The sequence below is a fragment of the Erinaceus europaeus genome, chromosome 10 (genome assembly GCF_950295315.1).
Source record: "Erinaceus europaeus chromosome 10, mEriEur2.1, whole genome shotgun sequence".
Classification (NCBI taxonomy): Eukaryota; Metazoa; Chordata; class Mammalia; order Eulipotyphla; family Erinaceidae; genus Erinaceus; species Erinaceus europaeus.
In genome coordinates, this window is record NC_080171.1 from 3,195,050 (window position 1) to 3,220,803 (window position 25,754).

The 25,754-nt window shown below is 44.7% G+C and overlaps 1 long non-coding RNA gene across 1 annotated transcript; it reads left to right on the forward strand.

The window, feature by feature from the left end:
• The first annotated feature begins 22,147 nt into the window (after positions 1-22,147).
• On the forward strand, positions 22,148-24,181 carry LOC132540695 (uncharacterized). The gene is made up of 3 exons (XR_009551860.1): positions 22,148-22,272; positions 22,897-22,955; positions 24,092-24,181. It is a non-coding gene; the product is annotated as an uncharacterized LOC132540695 (long non-coding RNA).
• Positions 24,182-25,754: the final 1,573 nt, after the last annotated feature.

The window sequence follows — 25,754 nt, forward strand, 5'->3', positions numbered from 1 at the left end:
TGCCTTAAACCCTGCTTCACCACTCATGAAGCTTCCCCCTGCAGGTGGGAACCAGGGGCTTGAACCCAGGTCCTTGCATATTGTAACATGTGCACTCAACTAGGTGCACCACCACCCAACCCCTCTTTTTTTAAAAAAAATTTTTATTATCTTTATTTATTGGATAGAGATAGCGAGAAATCGAGAGAGAAGGGGGAAGTAGAGAGGGAGAGAGACAAAGAGACACCTGCAGCCGTGCTCCACCACTGGCTAAGCTTTTCCCCTGCAGGTGGAGACCGGGGCCTTGAACCTGGGTCCTTGTGCACTGTAACATGTGTGTTCAACCAGGTGAGATAACCTGTTTCTGTAATTCCCTTAACCACCTTATCCCTGCAGTTCTCAGCTCAGTTAGCCACCTTTGTGAAGACACAGTTCCACTCTTAGGCCTAACTAAATAATGGTGTGGATGCCGCTGGCCTGCAGAGGTTACAGAAAGAGTCCCCATGCCTGCATGGCAGCAGGAAGCTTCGGTTTGGGGCTCAAATGAATCTGGCACCTGCCTTGTGTCTTATTTTTGCTTGTCTGATTCCAGAGAAGTCAGCCAGCCTTCCCGACGTTCTCATCTGCCCCCTCTATAAGCTGGGTAGTTCAGTATGTCTTGTGCTCCCAGGACCAATTGCTTCTTGAAGGGGGTGTTGGCCTTTGGAAGGGACTCAGTACGTTGGCTCCTTCCTTGTGCTGTCATCACCCTTGTGTAAGGCGTCTTTCCCAGCTGGCTCCGTGTAAGACATTCGCGAGGGTTTCTGTGTTGCTCAGGCCACACCACTGAACTCTGGACAGGGAGGGGTGGAACTGAATCGTGCATCTGACAGAAGTTGTCTTCAAGAGAAACACACTTTTCTCAAAAAAAAAAAGAAAGAAAAGAAAAAAATAGCAGGATTCAGAAAGTTTTCATATGTCTGAACACTAAGGGCATTCTACCAGAGCAGGTGAAAACACTCTTTTTCATGGGAACACACCAACGGGGGAAGATGGCAGGTCAGGATAGGTGGGAACATCCCCTTCCTGTCAAGGTTCCCTTGAAGGGAAGCTGGGTGTGTGCTGTGCCTGGTTCCCTGCTTCTGTAGCAGCTGTTGGGAGGCAGAGTGAGGATAGCTGTTGGTACAACATGACTCTGTCTAAGGGCAGATGTCAGGCAGCCCCCCTGCTCCATGCTGCATTGCTGACGCTGTGGTCTATTTGCATAATCATTGTTTTGCCTGAGACCCGCCCTGCCTACAGGGCACTGGTTTATCCCATTGGTTAGAACCTTCACAACAGCTGCTACGGAAGCTTGCTACCTTCGAGCTCTTTTCTTTTTGCCACCCCCTCTCCTAGCCATTTCCTTTTCCCATTTGCCACTTCCAGTTAAAGAGATACAAAAAGGTGTTTCTGATCAATAAAGGCATTGCGTTCCTGCTCCACCATGAGTTCCTGGTCTCTCTCCCGTGTCATGGAGTAAGCAGCAGCCCAGTTTGGCTCTGGTCGAGTTCTCTCCAACCCAGAGAGCACGTGCCCAGGAAGAAACACCCTCAAGCTATCCTGACATTCTGGCGCCCAACATTGGATGCCAGATGCCCAGCTAGGTCAGTCGGTGGAGCGTGAGACTCTTAATCTCAGGGTCTTGGGTTCTTTTCTGTGATCTGTCTCCTAAGGATGGTTTGCTCGTTGGAATCTCTTTACTTCTCTGAGCTTCAGTTTCCTTCACTGTATGTTGGGGGCAGTGGGACAGATTGGAACACAGAGCTCATAGGTGGTTCACGTAGGACAGTGAAAACCTTGTGTAAACATCTTCAAAGTCACTGTGCAGGTGTTAGCTGCTTGTGGGGGTCCTGCATCCCCACTGCCACCACTTGAATTAAAACCTCTCTAGGGACCAGGCAGTGGCACACCTGGTCAGGTGCACATATTACAAGTGTGCAAGGATACGGGTTCAAGCCCCTGTCCCCTGCCTGCAGGGGGTAGCTTCACTAGTGGTGAAGCAGGGCTGCAAGTGTCTCTCTATCTCTTTCCCTCTTTTAATATTTATTTATGTATTCCTGTTTGTTGCCCTTGTTTTTTATTGTTGTAGTTATTATTGATGTTGTCATTGTTGGGTAGGACAGAGAGAAGTGGAGAGAGGAGGGAAGACAGAGGGGGAGATAAAGATAGACACCTGCAGACCTAATTCACTGCTTGTGAAGTGACTCCCCTGTAGGTGGGGAGCTGGGGCTCGAACCACGATCCTTAGGCCAGTCCTTGTGCTTTGCGCCACCTGCACTCAACCTGCTGCGCTACTGCCTGACTCCCTCTCTCTCTTTTTTTAAAAAATGGTTTTATTGGGAGTTGGGCGGTGGCACAGCGGGTTAAGCACACATGACGCAAAGCGCAAGGACTGGGGTAAGGATCCCGGTTCGAGCCCCCAGCTCCCCACCTGCAGGGGCGTCGCTTCACAGACGGTGAAGCAGGTCTGCAGGTGTCTGTCTTTCTCTCCCCCCTCTCTGTCTTCCCCATCTCTCTTCATTTCTCTCTGTCTTATCCAACAACAACGACATCAATGACCACAACAATGTTAAACAACAAGGGCAACAAAAGGGAAAATAAATAAATATTAAAAAAAAGAAAATATTAAAAAAATGTTTTTACTTATTATTGGGTAGAGACAGAAACTGAGAGGGGTAGATAGAGAGGGGGAGAGGCAGAGAGATACCTGCAGCCCTGCTTCACCATTCATGAAGCTTCCCCCCTACAGGTGGGGACCAGGGGCTCAAACCCAGGTTCTTGCACACTGTAATGTGTGTGCTCAACCAGGTGTGCCACCCTGCCATCCCCTTCTCTTCTCAAGTTCTCTCTGTCTCTCTCCAGTAGTTAAAACAAAGAAATAAAATATTAAAAGCAACCCTCTCCACCTCACCACTGGCGTTCAGTAAAGAACACTGTGAGATCCCAGGATGCCAGGTCCCTCTCTGTTGGTATGCTTAATATTGGTTTGGTCTCACTCTCCTCCCCCCTGCCTCCGGGAGATTGTGGTTTAGTCTTTGCCTTTTTGCGCTTCTCCCTTCTCCCTGCCCCCTATCCTATGTACTCCGCCTGCCGCTGCTGCCGGAGAAGGATGCAGGACAGATCTGTGTGGTGATTAGTTTAGGTTAGTTTTTGAATCATTGCTCCTGAATAAAGAAATACAGCTTCTCTGCCCAGCCGTGTGTCCACGAGTCTCTGTGTACCGCCATGAAGCTAGCCCGGCCTACTGGAGCCTGGAACTTTAACAACACCTCTCAAAGTGGAGGGTGATACCGGTGCATCTTAGGACTCCAGGCCGTGGCTTTTGCATCAGAGGACATAAGGAGAGCTGCTCACAGGGAAGTGAGAATGCAGAGACTGGCTTGGCAGTGGCCTGGCGTGGCGTGCGCACAGCTCCCTGTGGGTGCACTTGCTGGCTTTGAGGACCTTGGAACAGTTGAAGATCAGAAAGAGGCTGAGTGGGACAGAGGCACATGGGGGTGGGGGGGTTGAACGTAAATGTTCATGGAACTTTTCAACGAGAAATTTTAGACCCCTCTTCTAGTTGAGCAGCAAACCTAGCCTGCTGTTCTCCACCCCCCAAAGAAAAACCCCAACAAACAAACAAACAAAAAACAGTTGGAACTCAGAGAGCTTCACTCACTTGCTCGGGGCCACACAACTCAACAGGTTGGAACTGGGGTTGCGTTCCAGGCCCGACTTAGGCTCCAAGAAAGAGCAGCATGGAGAGAGGTAAGTACTGCAGCCACACAGAGAAGGATCTTCACACTTGGACCACATTCAGCAGATGTTGGTATGCTTCTAATTCTGCTTCAAAAACCCCTTCTGTTTCATTGGTTTAATCCTCCCTGCTTAACACTGTGTTCTATTTACATAACCACTGTCAACTAAGCACCGCCCTGCCTGCAGGGCACTGGTTTAATGCCCACTGGTTCATGATGTCTTTTTGCTCCGCCCCCTCTCCTAGTACACCCTGATTTGCACCAGTCACTTTTCGCTCCACCCTCTGTACGTCACATCCTGTTTCCACCCTACTTGGCAAGTATATATATAAGGACAGGATTGTGATTATAGTTAGTTTAGATGGCTTAGATTGTGCTGCGTTCCACATGAATAAAGAGATACTGTGTACAGTTCAGCCACGAGTCTCTGGTCGTCTGTCTCCCACCCACGAAGCTAGACCAACAAGCAGAAATGGTGGTTGGCGCAGAGAAATGCAGTGGCTTGTGAAAGGCCACACAGCAGAGAAAAAGCCAGAAGCGGCCTCACCCACCCCCAGAAAAGAATCTGTGTTCCCCTGGTTGGTGACGCCTTAGGGACACTCTCTAGGCTTCTTGCTGGGGTTATGGATCCACCACCCAACGCCCATGTTCAGTGGGGAAGCAATTACAGAAGCCAGACCTTCCACCTTCTGCATCCCACAATGACCCTGGGTCCATGCTCCCAGAGGGATAGAGAGTGGGAAAGCTATCAGGGCAGGGGATCTAAACCCTCTTATCCTATAGTTTTTGTCAGTGTTTCCTTTTTATAAATTAAAAAAAAAGTCATCAGTAAAAGGTGACCAGGCAGTGGTGGGTAGGCTCATGAAAGGTGGGCCCATCAGCTTGTGGGGTCACCCCAAGATTGCTCTCAGGGAGACTGTGATGTCAGTCAGGCAAGGAATACAGAAATAAGTCTGTTTCCTAGAATGCTCTTCTGCCTCATCAGCCCCAGTGCTGCTAAACTGTTCCTGGCATCTTCTCATTCCGCCTCCTCTCAACCTCCCCACATAAAGCCTAATGAAATAAACTCTGAGCATTTGGGGCTGTTCAGCTCTCTGAAGCACTTGAGGTTACAATTTGTAGGCGAGATATGAAGGAATTAAAAAAAAAACAAACCCAAACCCAGACTGGTGCCAAACCGCACTGCACCAGTTTCCCCACGGCCCGCTGCATGCTGGGTGTGCACCTGTTTGCTTCTCGGAAACAAGCCCCAGGTGTCAGGGCTTGTTCTTTAAAGCCTATCGACTCAATGTGGAAAGACAAGTCCACTGAGGAAATGAAAACTCAAGCCCCAGGTGCTGCGGAGATCTTGGCTGTAATTTGGAGGCTTGGCATAGACAGCGGTGTTCCCGTCTAGAGCCCTAACCGTGCGGTGCCCTGAAAGCTGGGCCTCTCTCAAGACTGAGGCCAAGGACTCCTCTTCCCATGGCCCCATGCGGACCTGGCACAGGGAACTGGAGAGTGAGTGAAGGAGCAGGGCCGACACTGAAATGGGTGACAAGCTTGTTTGTGTAAAGCTGAGAGAAGCAAACCATCTTGTGGGAGCCTCACTCCCCCTAGGTCAGCTCTGGTCTAGAGGCCATCCCTTTTGTAAAGAACCGGCTGCACATGTGATAAAAAAAAAAAAAAGGCAGGAAACTGGGAGGTGTGGGTTTCTGGTGGAGGATGCTGCCTTTGAGCTCTGTCCTTCAGGAGATAAACAGAGGGTGATGCTTGGCACCTGACAGACAGACATCTCACAATTTCCTTCTTTCTTCACTCATTTCCAAAATTTATGCTGGAGTCTACACTCTGCCAGACCTTCGAGCAACAGCTAGAGGTGGGGAACCACTGGGAGCTGAAGCCTACCAGGAGCTCCCAGCTGGGTGTTTGTGTGGAAATTCATTCCTGAATTCTCTAGATAACCTCTTTGAGCCAAGGATCACTATTCCTCCTTCCTTTACGGAAATCCACCTTCACAGAAGCCCCATGCCCTGCCTCCAGTGTTGTGGTCTTTTTTTTCCTTTCATTTTTTTGTATTATCTTTATTTGTTTATTGAATAGAGACAGCCAGAAACTGAGAGGGAAGGGGGAAGACAGAGAGAGACACCTGCAACACCACTTGACCACTTGTGAAGATTTCCCCCTGCAGGTGGGGGCTGGGGGCTCAAACTCAGATCCTTGTGCAGGTCCTCGCACTTAGGACCTCACCATGTGCCTCACCGGGTGTGCCATGCCCAGCCCCTGAATCAGGGATTATTATTATTCCTCCTTAAGTTTAAGGAATCTAAGTCCAGAGAGGCCTCATGGCCTGGCTTCAGTGCTGTGGTCTTTTAAAATAGTTTTTATATTATCTTTGTTTATTGGATAGAAACAGGCAGAAATCAAGTGGGAAGGGAGAGATAAAGAGAGAGACAGAGAGACACCTGTAGCCCTGCTTCACCACTCACAAAGCTTCCCCCTGCAGGTGGGGACTGGAGGCTCGAACCCGGATCCTTACACACTGTACCATCTGTGCTCAGCCAGGTGCTCTGCCACCCGGCTCCCGGTGCTGTGGTCTTGGTATTAACCCTTCACGGGAAAGTCAGCATCGAAGGTCTCCAGCGGGCAGCTCACTGGTCAGTGTTGGTGTGCTTTGTCTGCTGTTTGTGGAGCAGAACCTTTTGCAGTGGGAGCAATGCCTTTGGACAGAGCGTGCTTTTGTCTGTGGGCATCCAGTTTTGAGGCACTATTTTATTGGTTATATTGGCTGAGTTCATGGGCAGCTGTGAGTGCAAGCCTGGCTTGGCATTGATGCCTCCATACCCCGTGCTCTGGTTGGGGGCGGGGCTAAGGACAGACCACCTGCCTTTGCCAGTACCAGCATCTAAGCCACTCATCTCTCTAGGGTGACTCAGTGCTCAGGGCACTGGTCACTCAGTTAGTTCAGGCCAGGGACTGAGCATCAGCTTTGTACTGAATAGACTTTCAATCTGTGGTGAGCACAGATTCTGGTGTAGTCCCTTGACTTTGTAGGGGGGTAGGGTGAGGGCTGTGGTGGTGGGGGTGGGTGGGTGGAGGTAGTAGTTAGCACAGACTGGGCACATACTGAGTGCTTCATCATTGACTTTCTTTCTTTTTAAAAAATGTTTTATTAATGACGTGCAAGATTCTAAGATAACAGGGGTGTAATTCTACCCGACTCCCACCCTCAGGTTCTGTGCCCACAGCCCTTCCTGTGGTAACCGCCCCAGTTCTCCCAAAGTAACAGATGCTCGGTGTCTTTTAAATGAAAGGAAAATGCTCAACTTTTCCAATTTGTTCCAATAAATATATTCTCCTCCTCCTCCTCTCCTGTTCCTCCTCCTCTTCCCCTCCTCCTCCTCCTTTTAGAGAAAGGAATATTCTTAGGGATACATTCAGTTCACTTTCTTCAGTTCACTTTTGAAGAGGGCAGGCAGCTGGTGTCACACCCCACAGATACTTTCACGCTGAGGTCACCTCTGCCATGTAATCCTGTGCATGGAGCTTTGGGATCTCCACCAACCACTGGGAAGTGAGTTAGACAAAGTGCAAGGTCTTCTTCCAGAAAAGTCATGCTGGCTCTGAATGCCCCTGCTGAGGCCCGAGTTGGGCTGACTCAGGTGTAGACAGGAGTAGAATTCGGTCCAAAAGTGTCCTAAGAGGAGGCAGGGCCACTGTGGATTAAAGAGGGAAGATGCCTGGACTGCGCTGTAATCAATAGCACAGACAGCCTGCCTCGCCCCACCGGGCTGACCTCATGGGGAGCTGGACAGGTTCCAGCACTTACCCGGAGCTCTGGAACACACAAGCCATCCGGTGGACCCTGCTTCATCAGCTGAGCTGAAATAGCTTCATGTGGCTCATGAGGGAAGGTTGCATGCAGCCAGGCTGCCTGGCTTAGAGTTCTGCTTCTACTACTTATACATTCTATGGCTTTGGATCCATGGATGTCTCTGCCTTTCAGTTTTCCTAACCTATATAATTGGGATAATAACAGCACCTACTACAGAGGATGGTTTTTGAAGATTTCAGTAAATTTTACTGGGAAATGACATACAATAGTATCTGCAACATTGTAAGTGCTCAGTGGATGTAACTTGTTATCAATTTTTCAGTATTCCTTTAGACTAGGTTTGGTCTATAAAAAGCTATGTGCTTTTTCTGATTCTTGACGGATTTAACATTGCTTTATGACATTTTAAGATTTCAGAGGTATCTTTTTTTTTTTTTGATAAACTCATAGGTTTCTTTTTAAAATCTCTTTATTGGGGGATTAGTGTTTTATTACAGTCAACAGTTAATACAATAGTTTATACATGCATAACATTTCCCAGTTTAAACATAACAATTCAACCCCCACTAGGTCTTTCTCTGCCATCATGTTCCAGGACCTGAAACTCTCCACCCCCACCCCAGAGTTGTTGGATAGTATGCCAGCTCCCCCTGGCTTCTGCTTAACCATATGCTTATATAGGGATAGATTTTAATCCCATTCAAAGCTTTGGTCTATTTACATAAATCACTTTTACATTTACATAAAGCACCACACTCCCTCCAGGGCATTGGTGGTTTAGTGGTAGAATTCTCACCTGCTCCACCCCCTCTCCTTGTCACACCCTGATCCTCTCCTTGTCACATTCTGATTTTCACCAGTCACTTTTCGCTCCACCCTCTCTATGTCACATCCTGTTTCCACCCTACTTGGAGAGTATAAAAACAGCTGCTCTTCTGATTAAAGACACTTGGAAATTGCTTTCAGGCTCCGAGAGTTCCAGAGTGTATCTCCTGTGAAGTTAGTGCGGCACGAGTTCCTGATCCCTCTCCCACGCAGCAGCCTAGATCAGCTCCAGTTGAGTTCTCTCCAACCCAGAGAGCACTAGCTTGGGAAGAAGTACGCTCAGGCTATCCCGGCACAGAGTCTTTTACTTTGGTGCAATACACCAACTCCAGTCCAAGTTCTGCTTAGTGTTTTCCTTTCCGATCTTATTTTTCAACTTCTGTCCATGACTGAGATCATCCCACATTCATCCAGCTCTTTCTAGCTTATCTCACTTCACATGACTCCTTCAAGCTCCATCCAAGATGGAGTGAAGAAGGTGAAATCACCATTTTTAATAGCTGAGTAGTATTCCATTGTGTATCTAGACCACTACTTGCTCAGCCACTCATCTGTTGTTGGACACCTGCGTTGCTTCCAGGTTTTGGCTGTTAGAAATTGTGACAACTAAAAAAGAAGTAAAGGATTTTATGAGATACTGAAAACAACAACAGAGACCTATGGGATGACTTCAAAAGAAATAATATACACATTATTGGCTTACCAGAGGAAGAAAGAGAGGGAGGGGAAGAGAGCATTCTTCAGGCCATAATAGATGAGAACTTCTCTAGTCTAGACAACATCAAAGACATAAAAGTTCAAGAAGCCCAGAGAATCCCAAACAGAATTAACCCAGACCTAAAGACACCAAGACATATCATACTTAGAATGGAAAGGAATAAGGATAAAGAAAGGATCCTGAAGCCTGCAAGAGAAAAACAAAGAGTTACTTACAAAGGAAAACCCATAAGATTAGCAGCAGACTTCTCCACACAAACACTACAGGCCAGAAGAGAATGGCAAGATATCTATAGAGTGCTCAATGAGAAAGGCTTTCAACCAAGAATACTATATCCTGCTAGACTGTCATTCAGACTAGATGGAGGCATCAAAACCTTCTCAGACAAGCAACAGTTGAAGGAATCAACTATCACCAAGCCTGCCCTGAAAGAAGTTCTGAAAGATCTCCTATAAACAATCAGAGCACCACAAATAGGACATATATCAAAACACTCTAAAACTCTACAAGAATGGCATTAAAATATCTTCAATCTTTGATATCAATAAATGTCAATGGCCTGAATTCACCTATTAAAAGACACAGAGTAGGAAGATGGATCAGAAAACACAACCCAACAATATGCTGTCTATGGGAAACCCACCTAACTCAACAAGACAAACACAGACTTAAAGTGAAAGGATGGAAAACTATCATTCAAGCCAATGGCCCACAAAAAAGGGTAGGAACAGGTATTCTCATATCTGACACGATAGACTTTAAAACAGGTAAGATTAAAAAAGATAGGAATGGACACTACTTAATGTTCAGAGGATCAGTCAGTCAAGAGGACTTAACAATTATTAACATCTATGCACCCAATGAGAAGCCATCTAAATACATCAAACTTCTACTGAAAGAGCTACAGCAATATATTAACAGCAACACAATCATAGTAGGGGACTTCAACACCCCACTGTCTCAACTTGACAGATCATCCAGGCAGAAAATCAATAAAGACATAAGGGAGCTAAATGAAGAGATAGATAAACTAGAACTATTGGACATTTTCAGAGTCATTCATCCCAAGAAACTGGAGTACACATTTTACTCAAATCCACATGGGTCATTCTCAAGGATAGACCATATATTAGGCCACAATGACAGCATCAGCCAATTCAAGAGCATTGAAATAATACCAAGTATCTTCTCAGACCACAGTGGAATTAAACTAACACTTAACAATCAACAAAAGATTAGTAATAGTCCCAAAATATGGAAGCTCAACAGTACACTTCTTAACAACCTCTGGGTCAAAGAGGAAATCAAGGAAGAAATCAAAATGTTTGGAGAGTTCAATGAAAATGAAGACACAAGCTATCAAAATATTTGGGACACAGCTAACTCAGTACTGAGAGGGAAGTTCATAGCTATACAAGCACACATTAGAAAACAAGAAAAAGCACAAATAAACAGCCTGATTGCACATCTTAAAGACCTAGAAGAAGAAGAACAAAGGAACCCAAAAGCAACCAGAAGGACAGAAATCACTAAAGTTAGGGCAGAAATCAATAACATTGAGAATAAGAAAACCATACAAAAGATCAACGAAAGTAAATGTTGGTTCTTCGAAAGAGTGAACAAAATCAACAAACCTTTATCCAGACTCACGAAACAAAAAAGGGAGAAGACCCAAATCAATCGGATAGTAAATGAAAGAGGAGATATCACAACAGACACTGCAGAAATCCAACATATCATGCGAGGCTTCTATGAACAACTATATGCCACCAAGCTAGAGAACCGGGAAGAAATGGACGATTTCCTAGATACCTACAAACTTCCAAAACTGAGTAAAGAGGAAGTGGATAACATGAACAGGCCCATCACAGCTAATGAAATTGAATCGGTTATCAAAAATCTCCCCAAAAATAAAAGTCCTGGACCAGATGGTTTTACAAATGAATTCTACAAAACCTTCAAAGAAGAACCTTTACTTTTAAAAGTCTTCCAGAAGATTGAAGACACTGGAATACTCCCTGCCAGCTTCTATGAAGCCAACATCACTCTGATACCAAAAGCAGACAGGGACACAACCAAAAAAGAAAACTACAGACCAATATCTCTGATGAACATAGATGCTAAAATATTGAACAAAATTCTAGCCAACCGGATACAGCAGTATACAAAAAAGATTGTTCATCATGACCAAGTGGGGTTTATCCCAGGCATGCAAGGTTGGTTTAATATACGTAAATCAATCAACATGATCCACCACATCAACAAAAGCAAGACCAAAAGCCACATGGTCATATCAATAGATGCAAAGAAAGCCTTTGACAAAATACAACATCCCTTTATGATCAAAACACTACAAAAAATGGGAATAGATGGAAAATTCCTGAAGATAGTGGATTCTATATGTAGCAAACCTACAGCCAACATCATATTCAATGGTGAAAAACTGGAAGCATTTTCCCTCAGATCAGGTACTAGACAGGGCTGCCCACTATCACCATTACTATTCAACATAGTGTTGGAAGTTCTTGCCATAGCCATCAGCCAGGAGCAAGGAATTAAAGGCATACAGATTGGAAGAAGAAGAAGTCAAACTCTCCTTATTTGCAGATGACATGATAGTATACATGGAAAAACCTAAGGAATCCAGCAAGAAGCTTTTGGAAATCATCAGGCAATACAGTAAGGTGTCAGGCTATAAAATTAACATTCAAAAGTCTGTGGCATTCCTGTATGCAAACAATAAGTTAGAAGAAATTGAAATCCAGAAATCAGTTCCTTTTTCTATAGCAACAAAAACAATAAAATATCTAGGAGTAAACCTAACCAAAGAAGTGAAAGACTTGTATACTGAAAATTATGAGTCACTACTCAAAGAAATTGAAAAAGGCACAAAGAAGTGGAAAGATATTCCATGTTCATGGGTTGGAAGAATTAACATCATCAAAATGAATATATTACCCAGAGCCATCTACAAATTTAATGCTATCCCCATCAAGATACCAAGCACATTTTTTAGGAGAATAGAACAAATGCTACAAATGTTTATCTGGAACCAGAAAAGACCTAGAATTGCCAAAACAATCTTGAGAAAAAAGAACAGAACCAGAGGCATCACACTCCCAGATCTCAAATTGTATTATAGGGCCATTGTCATCAAAACTGCTTGGTACTGGAACATGAATAGACACACTGACCAGTGGAATAGAATTGAGAGCCCAGAAATGAGGCCCCACACCTATGGACATCTAATCTTTGAGAAAGGTGCCCAGACTATTCAATGGGGAAAGCAGAGTCTCTTCAACAAATGGTGTTGGAAACAATGGGTTGAAACATGCAGAAGAATGAAACTGAATCACTATTTCACCAAATACAAAAGTAAATTCCAAGTGGATCAAGGACTTGGATGTTAGACCAGAAACTATCAGATACTTAGAGGAAAATATTGGCAGAACTCTTTTCCGCATAAATTTTAAAGACATTTTCAATGAAACAAATCCAATTACAAAGAAGACTAAGGCAAGTATAAACCTATGGGACTACATCAAATTAAAAAGCTTCTTCACAGCAAAAGAAACCACTACCCAAACCACGAGACTCCTCATGGAATGGGAGAAGATCTTTACATGCCATGCATCAGATAAGAGTTTAATAAGCAACATATATAAAGAGCTTGCCAGACTCAACAATAAGACAACAAATAACCCCATCCAAAAATGGGCGGAGGACTTGGACAGAATATTCACCACAGAAGAGATCCAAAAGGTTGAGAAACACATGAAAAAATGCTCCAAGTCTCTGATTGTCAGAGAAATGCAAATAAAGACAACAATGAGATATCACTTCACTCCTGTGAGAATGTCATACATCAGAAAAGGTAACAGCAGCAAATGCTGGAGAGGGTGTGGGGTCAAAGCAACCCTCCAGTCAAAGCACTGTTGGTGGGAATGTCAGTTGGTCCAACCTCTGTGGAGAACAGTCTGGAGAACTCTCAGAATGCTAGAAATGGACCTACCCTATGACCCTGCAATTCCTCTCCTGGGGATATATCCTAAGGAACCCAACACATCCATCCAAAAAGATCTGTGTACACATATGTTCTTGGCAGCACAATTTCTAACAGCCAAAACCTGGAAGCCACCCAGGTATCCAACAACAGATGAGTGGCTGAGCAAGTTGTGGTATATATATATATATATATATATATATATATATATATATATACACAATGGAATACTACTCAGCTGTAAAAAATGGTGACTTCACCGTTTTCAGCCAATCTTGGATGGACCTTGAAAAATTCATGTTATATGAAATAAGTCAGAAACAGAAGGATGAATATGGGATGATGTCACTCTCAGGCAGAAGTTGAAAAACAAGATCAGAAACGAAAACACAAGTAGAACCTGAAATGGAATTGGCATATCACACCAAAGTAAAAGACTCTGGGGTGGGAGTGGTTGGGTGGGGAGAATACAGGTCCATGAAGGATAATAAATGACATAGTGGGGGCTGTATTGTTAAATGGGAAATTGGGGAATGTTATGTATGAGCAAATGATTGTATTTACTGTTGAATGTAAAACATTAATTCCCCAATAAAGAAATAAATTTAAAAAAATTAAAAAAAGGAAATTGCGCTGCTATGAACACGGGTGCACACAGATCTCTTTGGATGAGCGTGTTTGGTTCCTGAGGATCTGTCCCCAGGAGAGGAGTTGCAGGATCACAGGGCAGGTCCACTTCTAGCCTTCTGAGTCAGAAGTGTCTTTTCCACACTGATGTGTATAGATGCAATTTGTTATGCCCACCACGGAAATTCCTAAGCAGAGTTTTAATAAGCCAGTTTGATGTCATCCCTGTAGTTAACAGCATTTGATGGGAGAATATCAGTTTTATTTTGTGAAATGGTGGTGGAGACGGCTCCATTATCCACACAGCATCCACTAAGAAAGGTGCCTGTCACTTTCCCTGGATATCTACAGTTTTATTGACAAGAATCAGCAGTGCGGGCTGGATGGTGGTGCACTGGGTTAAGCGCACATAGTACAAAGCACAAGGACCTGTGCAAGGATCTGGGTTCAAATCCTCAGCTCCCCACCTGCAAGGACGATGCTTCACAGGCGATGAAGCAGGTCTGTGGGTGTCCATTTTTTATCTCTTCCTCTCTGCCTTTCTCTCCTCTCTTGATTTCTCTCTGTCTTGTCCAACAAAAATGGGTAAAATGGCCGCCAGGAGCAGTGGATTTGTAGTGCTGGACCCAAATGATAACCCTGGAGACAAACAAAACAAAAACAAGCAGACAAAAGAAAGAGCATTATCACTGCCTTTACTTTCTGCCTTAATATCAAGAAATTTAGAAAATCACTAGCTGCTTATTTTGAGAGCATCAAAACATCCAGCTCCCTCATTCCCTTCAAGTAAAATTGTCTTTCTAAGTTAGCGATTCTTTAGTTCTTTATTATTTGTTTACAGGGGCTTAGTGGTTTAAATCAATGCTTTTATTTATTTTTTTGCCTCCAGGGTTATTGCTGGGGCTCTGTGCCTGCACCACGAATCCACTGCTCCTGGAGACCATTTTTTCCCTTTTGTTACCCTGGTTGTTTTTATTGTTGTTGTGTTTATTATTATCGTTGTTGTTGTTGGATACGACAGAGAGAAATGGAGAGAGGAGGAGAAGACAGAGGGGGAGAGAGAGAAAATATGACTTAGTGGCTTCTGACCATTAAGTTTTAGTTATACTATCATGCTTAGATTATAACAGGTGCTCTCACTGGTCACTTCCATCAGAAACATCATTTCAAGCCCTCTTGAGAGCCCCCCCATGACCCCACCCTCACTAAAAAGCAGCCATGGTAGGGACTGGCCCACTCTCTGAAGGGAGGCTGGATCATTCTCTCCTGTCACTCAAGGAAGACAGGTCGTGGAATGTGTGTAGCCTAGAACGTTCCCAGCTGTGACCTTGGATTGAACTCCAAGGTTAGACGGGCTCCTGGATCAGATAGTGGGAATAAACAGTCAATTCTATTTATATGTCTTATTCAACTTTGGGAGCTACTGTCTCTCCTAATACAGCTTTCTAGCCCTATTCTAAACTCTGAACCATCTTCCCAGGCAATATTTTTAGTCCACTTGCATGTTAGTTATTAAGTTCAAATGGAACTTACTAAAACCATGGGCATCTAGGAACATAACCAAAACACTTCCTAGCTTCTCTGCACCTTAAGATTCCTATTCTAATCTGCTCTCTGCCTACTTTGGGTTCTTGCTTATTAAACATTTTGTCCTGCTTTGTATCTTACCACTTTTTTTTAATTTATAAAAAGGAAACACTGACAAAACCATAGGATAAGAGGGGTACATGTACTCCACACAATTCCCACTACCAGAATGTCGTGTCCCATCTCCTCCCCTGATAGCTTTCCCTATTCTTTAACCCAATTGCCAAATAATGTGATTATAGCAATAACTATCTATTGTCTTCTTAACCCTAAGACAGTATGGAACCTCCCATTTCTTCTATAGAGCCTATATTTCCCCCAGTCCTGGAACTTCTATGCTGGCGCTCACTTTACTGCATGCTTCTCTCAATTCATACCAAATGATATCACATCCACCGATCCCAACCTAATCAATGCAAGGAGTACCACCTCAGCATGCTTCACTTCAGACTGTGTCCAGAGACGTCAGGGGTGGAATGTCAACTCTTCATCCCCATTACTCGGATGAGACCCTTCCTTTCATGGTATTCTCTAATTCCATTCCAGGTGGTTCACTTCCTAACCAAGTCCCAAAACCTAGATATAGACCAGGTCCTGTGAGATAGAGTATATGTTCACATGTGTCCATAAATTAGGGCAAAATATACACCTGAAAGCAAAAGTATACAATAGTCTGCAGTGAGTCAGTATGAAGTTCATAATGAAATAGTGACCCTCCTCACCTACTTCCTATTACAGTTCTCTCACTCACTCCAAAGCTAACCTTATCAAAGCAAGGACTGCAAAAGCTGAATAAGGGCAAGAGACTGGCATACTTTAATGATGACTCTTTAGTCACTATCAGGCCACCCCATCAGCTGGGGCCCTAGTCGGGGAGTCCTGAGATTCCCACACAGACATGATGGGCCTAGACCTCAAATAAATCCCTCTTTCCATTGTTACCAGTCATCTCTATCAGGAACAACACAATAGACCCCTTTGTGGGCCCCCATAGGACCTTGCCCTCAACTTGGAACAACAACGGTAGAGAATGTTCCATCCTCCAAAAGGAAGAATGGACAACATAGTCTATGCTACACCTGAGGAAGATGGATTGATATTGGGGCAGCTTGGAATGTTCCTACTCATGACCACAGAATGTGAGCTCAGATCTACAGGGATGCAGAGGTTACATAGGCTCCTAAGCTGAATATGAGCCCCAAATCACATAGAATTAATGGAGTTTATAGTCAACAATATTTATACCCCCTTTCCCATATTAGGGAGCGACTCTCTTCCCTGATCCAGCTTTCTGTTCCTTTTCCAGCCATGACATCATCTCCCCAGACAATAACTTGGATCCACCTGCATATCAGATGTCAGGATCTTACCACCTTTTAACCACTGCAACCAAGTTGCAGGTACAGCTATGATTTCATTGTGACTTCCCTGGGCAGATGACCTTACCAAAGTCTCCTGGAACCTCACTTCTCCAGAGCCCTGCCCCACTAGGGAAAAACAGAAACATCCTGGGGGTATGGATTAACCTGCCAATGTCTATGTCCATTAATAAAAGCCACAACCCCCACTTTCTGCACCCTACAAAAATTTTAGTTCATACACCCAGAGGGGGAGAAATATTAGGGGAATATGACCAGAGGGCTCTGAACTCCAATTCCACCAGGACCAGGAGAGAGAAGAGGAGAGAGAGAGAGAGAGAGAGAGAGAGAAGGAAGAGCATTCCAGAAGTAGTAATAAGTGTAGGTGTGACTCAGAAAAGAAGAGAAGGCAGGACCAGGACCAAATCCTTTAAGATACCAAGTTGCAGACACTATCATGATTCCATCCTTACTTCTCTGAGCAAACAACCTCATCCATGTGTCCTGGAACATGACCTCTTAAGAGCCCTACCCCGTTAAGGAAAGATCAAAATAGGCTGGGGATATGGGTCCACCTGTCAACACCCGTGTCCAGCAGAGAAGCAATTACAGAAGCCAGAGCTCCTACCTTCTGTTACCCAGAAACAACTTTGATCCATATTCCCATTGGGGGAGAAGTGAAAGGAAGGAGAGGATAAGAGGGCTCTGAACTCCAGCTCTGTCAGGACCTACAGAGAGAGAAAGAAAAAGGGACAGACGTTTGGATGGAGTAATGGGGTCATGTGTGGCTTGGAGGGGAAGAGAGGACGGGACCTGGAAGAAAAAGGGGGCGTTTATGTACAAATATAGACAGAGAGTTGTAGAGATGACAGTGACCCATGCCTGTGACCTTGGGAGAACTGCTGTGGCAACGGAGAGACTGGGGATGAGAACTCGGGTGGTGGGAATGGTGTGCAGTTATACCCTGTTGACATATGATTACGTAAATCAATATTAAATCACCAGTAAAATAAAAAGAACAAATGTATAAAAATTCAGAAGGTTATAGAAATAAGAGTCAACCCATAGCTGTGACCTTGGGAGAACTAGTACAGTTTTCAGTGGAGGGAACAGAGACACAGAGCTCTGGTGGTGGGGAACATATGGAATTATATCCCTGTTATCTCGTAATCCTGTAAATCAATTAGTAAGTAATCAAATAAATAAGACTATAGCAGGTACTATGTAAATGGGAACCCCTTCATCCATACAAAATAGGGCTCATGGATCACAGCTTGCATTGAACTCGAGCCTTTCTATGATTTTTGTCTCATAGCTTGCTGTTAATATTAATAGTTCTTTGATTAACATATGAATTCCTTTGTATGGAATTAGATTATCCAAACCTTCCAAAAAGGGTAAGTTTAATGTCTGAAAAAGAGTTTTCAATGAGCCCATGCTGAATAAGACTTAATGGATGATGATGGTGTCTGCTTTGGAAATGAAGGCTACTATAGCGCGTCCGTTAGTTTTCTCCCCTTTGCTGTTTTACTGTTCTTTACTATTTTTATTATATTTTTTGTTTCCAGTCTACTACTGGCTCACATTACTTAGAATGTGTATTCTTCTCTTGTGGTTCTCCTTCCAGTAATCCTGGTCAGGTGGGCTTAGTGATGGCAAATTCCTTTAGCTTTGGATATTTGAGAAAACTTTTATTTCTCTTCATAGTTGAAGGATAGTTTTGCAGGATACAAGATCCATGGCTGGAATTCCCTGTCTTTCAGTGCTTAGAATGTATCATTCCATTCTCTCCCAGCCTCTAGGGTTTGTGAAGAGAAGTCTGATTATCTCTGTATGTAACTGCTCTCCTTTCCCTAGCAACCTGAAAACTTTAATCCTGGATGCTGACTTTTGACAGTCTTACAGTGATGTGTCTGGGTCTACGCTCTGCCTCTTGGGTGAATATGTTCTGAGGATTGCTCAAATGAGGGAAATTCTCAGCTAAAATTTTCCTCAATATGGTCTCTGCTCCTTTCATGCTGCCCTCTTCCACGGGAATTGCTGCCACTCTTACCTTCAGCCTTTTGATGGAGTCTGTGATTTCCACAGAGAGGTGCTTCATTCTTCCAAAACCGTTTCTCTCCCTCATCTTTAAATTGAAAGAGTAGGTTAATTGTATCTTCTAGATTAGTCATTTCTTCAGCATGAGTCTATATCCAAAGCCTTCTACTGCACTCAAAGTGTCTTTCATTCCCTGCAGTTCTGATTGAAGTTTTTTCTTTCATGCTTCCTAAATGCTTAGTGAACTCTGATTGAAGCTCTTCTTTTCTTCCTAACTCCTTAGTGAAATATTCTTTCAGCTCTTGAATATGCTTCTCCTTACTATGCTTAGATTCTCGGGGAGTCCTCATAATAAGCTTCCTGTCGTCTTTCTCAGATAGTCTCTCTGTCTATAATTTCTTGGAATCCTTCTGTTTCATTTCCATCAGTCTGACTCGGCGTGTTTGCTAGTTTATTTCCGCGGTATTAACCGTTTATGCCTTTATTATGCTTGCTGTCGCTGGCCAGCAAGTGTCGCTATTGTTGTGATCACTGGGCTTCCCTTTGTTTATATTCTGGGGGGAAGGTTGGGGGTGGGGTGATGTTTATTATTAGTTCACTGAGTTGTTTTGTTCTCTCTGTGGTGTGTATATGTGATTTCAGCCACAGGGGTTTGCTGCTGGGCTCTAGCAGTGTTTGGAAAAGCAGGGCTCAGTTTACCATTTAGCTCTCAGAAATTTTGTTTATATATGTCTGCTTTAGTTTGGTGACAGAATAGACTGCTTCTCATCAGAACTGTCCTTTTGTTAGGGGCTGGGCATTGCACTCAATTAAGTGCAAGGGCCCACACCACAATCCAGGTTCAAGCCCTCAATTCCCCATCTAAGCAGGTCTGCAAATATCTATGTTTCTCTCTAGCTCCTCTCCCTTTCTCAATTTCTCTCTGTCCCCAGGAGCAGTGGATTCATAGTGCCTGCATGAAACCCCAGAAATAACCCTGGAGGTAGAAAAAAGTCCTGTGTCCTTGCTCAGTAGCCCAGCACTCCTGAGGTCATGGACTTAAAGCTCATATGTTCCTCTCTCTCACAGCCAGTGCTCCTGTAGAGGAAAAATGGTGCCACCCACTACCAGAGTTCTCAACCTCTGTGTGTTTGGTTTTGACCCTGCACCACTTCTCACCCCGACCACACACACGAACGGTCTCCTGAAGGTGCGGTGCTTCCGCAGAAATCTTGACTGTAATTGGTGTGGTTTATTAAGTGTGATAGTTGTAGACATTTGTTGTTTTAGGGGAGAGTCTGTTCTGTTTACTGTTATTCCATGGCCACACTTTCCAGAAGTCCAACATCTTATAATACACAAGGCATCTACCCACAAAAATGAAATAAAAAATAAAGACAAAGAGAAAAGACCCCATATGAACAGTGCCAAAGTTGTGGAACCTTACTTAAGGAAACATAAATGTTGTGCAACAAATCCTACAGCCCTCAGACCATTATCCAAAAAGGAAGTCGAAGCTGATCATGTAGAAAGAGAGAAGATCTGGTGAGCCTCTCTGTCAAGAATCCAACTGCAGTACCAGGCATCTGAGTGACAAGGCGCCTTAGACAACAGCCTGCTCAGGCATTCAGTTGACTTCACCGCCAGCCACCATCTGACAACAGCCACAGAGGAATACCAAGTGAAGAACGCTCAGATGAATGAAACAGGACCACCATGTGTAACTGCACAAAAGTCAACTCAAATGGGTCAAAGACATGAACATTAGACCAGAAACCATCAAGCACATAGCAGAAAGTTACCTATTATTATTTTTTTTTTTTTGCCTGATCTTGGATGGGACTTGAAGGAATCACATCAAATGAGAGGCCAAAAAGAAAAGGACTAATATTGGATGATATCATTCATAGGTGGAACATTAAGAACCAGAGGCAGAAAGGGGAAACACAAAGTAAGGCTTGAATTGGGAAAGGGAGGGAAAGGGAGGGTCTGGAGAATGCGCTGGGTCTTCGTGTATTCGCATGAAAGTGTACCTGAATCTCACCTGAGCTGTTTCAGTGCTACCCCTTTCATATTTGATAGGACAGAGAGAAATTGAGCTGGGAGTGGAGACAGAGATAGAGATAGAGAGACACCTGCAGACCTGCTTCATTGTTTAGTAACATTTCCACTCCTGCAGGCAGGAGAAGGGGCTTGAACCTGTGTCCTTGAGCATCGCGGTGTGTGCCCTTACTGGGGTGTGCCACTGCCTGACCTTGACAGTGTTTCTCACTGAGAAATCTTGTCTATGTGGGTATACACACGGCAAGTCAACACTAATAAACTTATTCTTGGTTCTCAGGATAAAATTCCCATTTCTCTGCATGGACATTCTCATTTCACAGCTGAATCTCAGCTCCTCTTTCCAGCCTCATCTCTGATATCCCTGCCGCACAGACTGAGCGACTCGTCCTCCCCTCCTCCAGACACCTGCGAGTGAGCGTTTTCGCCGTGTCTCCCTCTTCCTCCCCCCCCATGTGTCTAGTGATACACTATGTCCTGGGGGGGGGGGGACATAGTCATGAGTCGAACCTCAAAGACAACCGCAAGCCGCGCTTTCTCTGTGAAAGTATCTTTAATCCCTTTGGTAATCTCCAAAGCCTGCTCTTAGGGTTTCTCTTATCCCTCCAGTTACATCGTGTTTCAGATATTTGGGCATGTGTGGAACTCCCAACTTCCTCATCAGTTTGTGAGGGTAGAGACCACACCTGACTTGTTCACGGCCTTCCTATATGCAATAGCCACTCTCCAGCGTGGATCATAAAGTGATACATGAATGAATGGATGGATAAGTCAACCCAGCCTCTTGGTGTTTACACATAGGCTCTTCCCACTAGAGCTTGGGAGGAAGATTTCCCTCTATCTAGGTGAAAATGCTTTGTGAAGCTTTGTATATATGTATTTCACCTCTGAAATCTCTTCATAAAAGAACAGGTTTTTGGTCCACAGCCAACAGTCCTGACAGAGTCAAGTTGCGTTCTTTAAGAAGATTAATGAACAAGGACTTAAGAGAAGGGATGGGTAAACTGGTTACTAACAAGTAAGAACCAGCAGAAGCGCAATCCTATTTCGGGAACAAACCAAACCAGGATCTTGAAGGTTGAGCTTGGCGTGATTCAACTAATCCTTCTCCTTCTCTTTGTGCCTTCACGGCTCCCACACCCACTGTGCTTTCTCACTCATCTCTCTACAGATTCATGAATCATGAGCCAGAGGCACTTCAGCGTTCTCTGGCATGTGTCTCACGTTGCTGTCCCGTGAGGACAGACAGAGAGGACTGGAGGTGGAGGGAGAGTCCTAAGTAAATAAACCATTTTGAGTCTTGCAGACTGAAGGACGCTGAGAGAGGACCTGGTGATTCAGGGGAAAAGGAAGATGTGGAGCAGGAAGAGGGTTGGGTAGGGTGAGACTCGGGGAGGAAAGGGAGGTTGGGTCATTGTATAGGGACTTGTGGAAAGGATGAGACCCTGCAGTCAGATGAGGGACTGAAGCGGGTTTGTGGCAGGCGGGCAAAGGCTCGCGGACCGGAGAGGCGCTCGTTTGTACGTACAGTTGTGCCTCTTGTCTTTATGCAGACGCCCAGTCAGATGTGGGGGTCCTTGGGAAACCTTCCCTGACATTTTTGTCCGTGTGCTCTCGGCTCTATCTTCTTGTTTCCTCGACTGGTTGATTCCTTCTCCACTGCCTTTTCTGAGTTGCCCAAATGTCGAGGACTGAGACTGGTTTTCGTTAGTGATTTAATCATGGTTTACAAGCTCAGAAGATGACAGGGGTACAGTTCCCACACCACAGCCATCACTACAGTGCTGCCTTCTTCCCTTCTGTTCCCCCCACTCCCCCCGAGCCCCTATACCCAGGATAACCACCATAGTTCTCCCAAAGTCTTAGAGACAGTTTGCTTTTTCTTTTCTTCTCTTCTTTTTTCTCCTCTTCTTTTGCTTATAAGGGTATGTGTTTCAGTACTCTGTATTGCACATATTAGTGACACTGTCTGTAATTGTCTGTCAGAAAAATGCAGGTCATTTGGTGGCAGATATAAACTATAGCAGTAAGATCCCTTGACTACAAAAAGGAAAAACAAACAAAAAAACACTTGCAGGATGAGACTCCTTGACTTTAACCTCTGTTCCCCTCACTCCTTGTCCACATTCTCTTTTGATTTCAAGTGTTGTGTCAGAGAATGGGAGAATGTCTCACCATTCTGTCTGAGGTTCCAGGCTTTGAGGTAAGTCAGAGCTGAATGGTCCTCTGGTGACAAGAACATTTAAAAATTTACTAATGGAAATAGGAAAGAAAGAACGAAAGAAAGAAAGAACGAAAGAAAGAAAGAACGAACGAAAGAAAGAAAACAAGAAGAACTCTGAAGATGAATTCTAGGTCTCTTGTATTCAAGATACCTGTGAGGTATCTCATGGCTCTATTTATCTATTTATTCATTTTTATAGAGGGTAGAAAAACAGAAGGGACAGTAGAGATTTCACAGCACTGCCTCACTAGTCACAGAGCTATCAGAAACCAACATTTACCACACACACATGCTGACCACCTATTTCTAGCTCCACAGTGTCCTGTCAGTCGGCAGAATGTCTGTCCCATGTTCTGTGTGAGGCCCAGGGCATCTGAAATGGGGGAGGGGTTTGGAGGGTTTGGTACACATGGTAAAGCCAGGCCCTGTGACGCTTTGTGATGGTGGGTGGGCCAGACGTCTGCAGAAACGAATAGTGTTCATCTGACCGCCTTCCCTGAGTTTCTAGGCTTCTTTCCACACCGTGAACATGCATCTTTGTGAGTTGATTCACTTTACAGAAGCCCTGCAGGCCATGCAAGAAGAGGCTTGCACTTAGGTTTCACATGGAAATGCAGGATTTGGAAATCCAGGGCTTCATTTCCAGTTCGGTTTGTAGTTCAGGTTGCTGGGGTAAACGTGTTTTTCTAACCAGAAATTTTATTTATTTATTTTGCTGCCACTAGGGTTATCACTGGGGCTTGGTGCCAGCACTGAGAATCCACTGCTCCTGGTGGCCATTTTCTCCACTCCACTCCTCCCTTCCTTCCTTCCTCCCTCCCTCCCTCCGTCCCTCCCTCCCTCCCTCCCTCCCTCCCTCCCTCCCTCTCTTTCTCTCTCTTTCTTTTTTCTTCTATTTTATTGGGTAGGACAGAGAGAAATTGAAAGGAGGGGGAGATAGACAGGGAGAGAGACAGAGAAACACCTGCTTCACCGCTTGCCCTTGCAGATGGGGAACAGGGACTTGAACCTAGGTCCTTGCATATGGTAATATGTATGCTTAATCAGGTGTGCCACAGCCTGGCCCCCAAGAAGTGATTTTTGTTATTATTGTTACTCTTGTTTGTTCGGCCCAGAATTTTAGACAGTGAGGTGAGTCCACAGCCCAGACATGCAGCTGTCAAGCCCTGACTGCCCCAGCCCCTCTGCGTGCACTGTTGCAGGTAAAGCCATCCTCGGAGACTGGGAGAAACGTCTCCCCCAGAGGGGAGCAGATGCAGAAAACTGTGGCTTCTTGTGGGTATATGTGATCTTTGTTAGGGTCCTTTGGAGTCTGACCAGCCTCAGGACCATCTAGACCATAAAAGCTGAAAAGACGCCTGTTGCCAGTGTGACAAGGACAGTTGCTCTGTCTTCCCTCTCCTGGGACACTGGGGGGCAGTGTGGTATAATGGTTTGAGTTTAGGACTTGGCCTGAAGTAATTTGAGTGGGTGTGAAAGCTGTGCGGCTTTGAGCCAATTGAGCAGCCTCTCTGAATTCCAGTTTCTTATCTCAAATTTGGGATATTCATTTTTTCATTTGTTTTAAATTAGTGATTTAGTAGTGATTAACAAGACTGCAAGATAACAGGGGTACAGTCCCCACCACCAGAGTTCCTTGTCCCGTCCCCTCCATTGGAAGCTTCCCTATTCTTTATCCCTCTGGAAGCACAGACCCAGGATCTTTATGCGGAGCAGAAGGTGGGAGTTCAGGCTTCTGGAATTGCTTCCCCGCTGGACATGGGCGTTAGCAGGTGGATCCACACCCCCAGCCTGTGTCTGTCTGTCCCTAGTGGGGCAGGGCTCTGGGGAGGGGAGGTTCCAGGACTCGTTAGTGAGGTCAGTTCAGGAATATTCATTTTTAACACAGATCTAACCAGGCTATTATGAGGCTCAGATTAACAGTGGGTATGTGAAATGCTTCTCAGATCGTGAGTGCATAATTTTAATGTTCTCATAAGCACATAATTGGCAGGGGAACCCAAGTCAGTTTCTGATTAAAAAAAGATTGCCCTTAAAATTTGGGTTTCTGTGATTAAATTCTGGTGGGTTTCCTCCTGAGGTTCTTTTTTTTTCTTTTCTTTTTTTTTTTTAAAAAGCTTTATTTTTATTTGATAGAACAGAGAGAAATTGAGAGGGAGAGGGAGGTAGAGGAGAGACAGAAAGATGTTCGAGGCATTACTTCGCCATTCATGAAGCTGTCTTCCTGCAGTTGGGGACCAGGGGCTTGAACCCAGGTCCTTGTACATGGTAATACATGCACTTACCCTTGTGCCACCCCGGCCCCCCTCCTGAGGTTCTAATGTATCCTTAGGGAGTCCACTGCTCATCCTGAGGTAGAAGAGGGGAGATGTTGCTTGGTGTCTCTGTGTAAGTTTAACTTCATCTCCTACGAGGAAGTTTACTTGTTTAGCTTGCAAGGCCAAGTACCTTTGGCTGAGGGAGGAGAAAGGGGGAGATGCCAAGCCCGGGCCTTCTGGGAGATTGCAGCTCTGAGGCTTAGAAGGTGAAAGACTGAAGTCAGAGGGTCTTCAGTGACAGGTGTCCGGAGTGAGGGCCTGTGGGAGTCTTGAGCGAGGAAGGGGCTCTCTTGGAAGTTCTCTATTTCATCTTGTTCCAAGCTTTTGCTGTGTCTACCTTTTACTTTACGGTTTTATTTTAAAATATATTAAAAATTTAAATCTTCTCTTTGGGTTAGTCTGTAGTTCCATAGCCACAGAAAGATGTAACCACCTGAGTGTCTATCTATACAGGACCCAG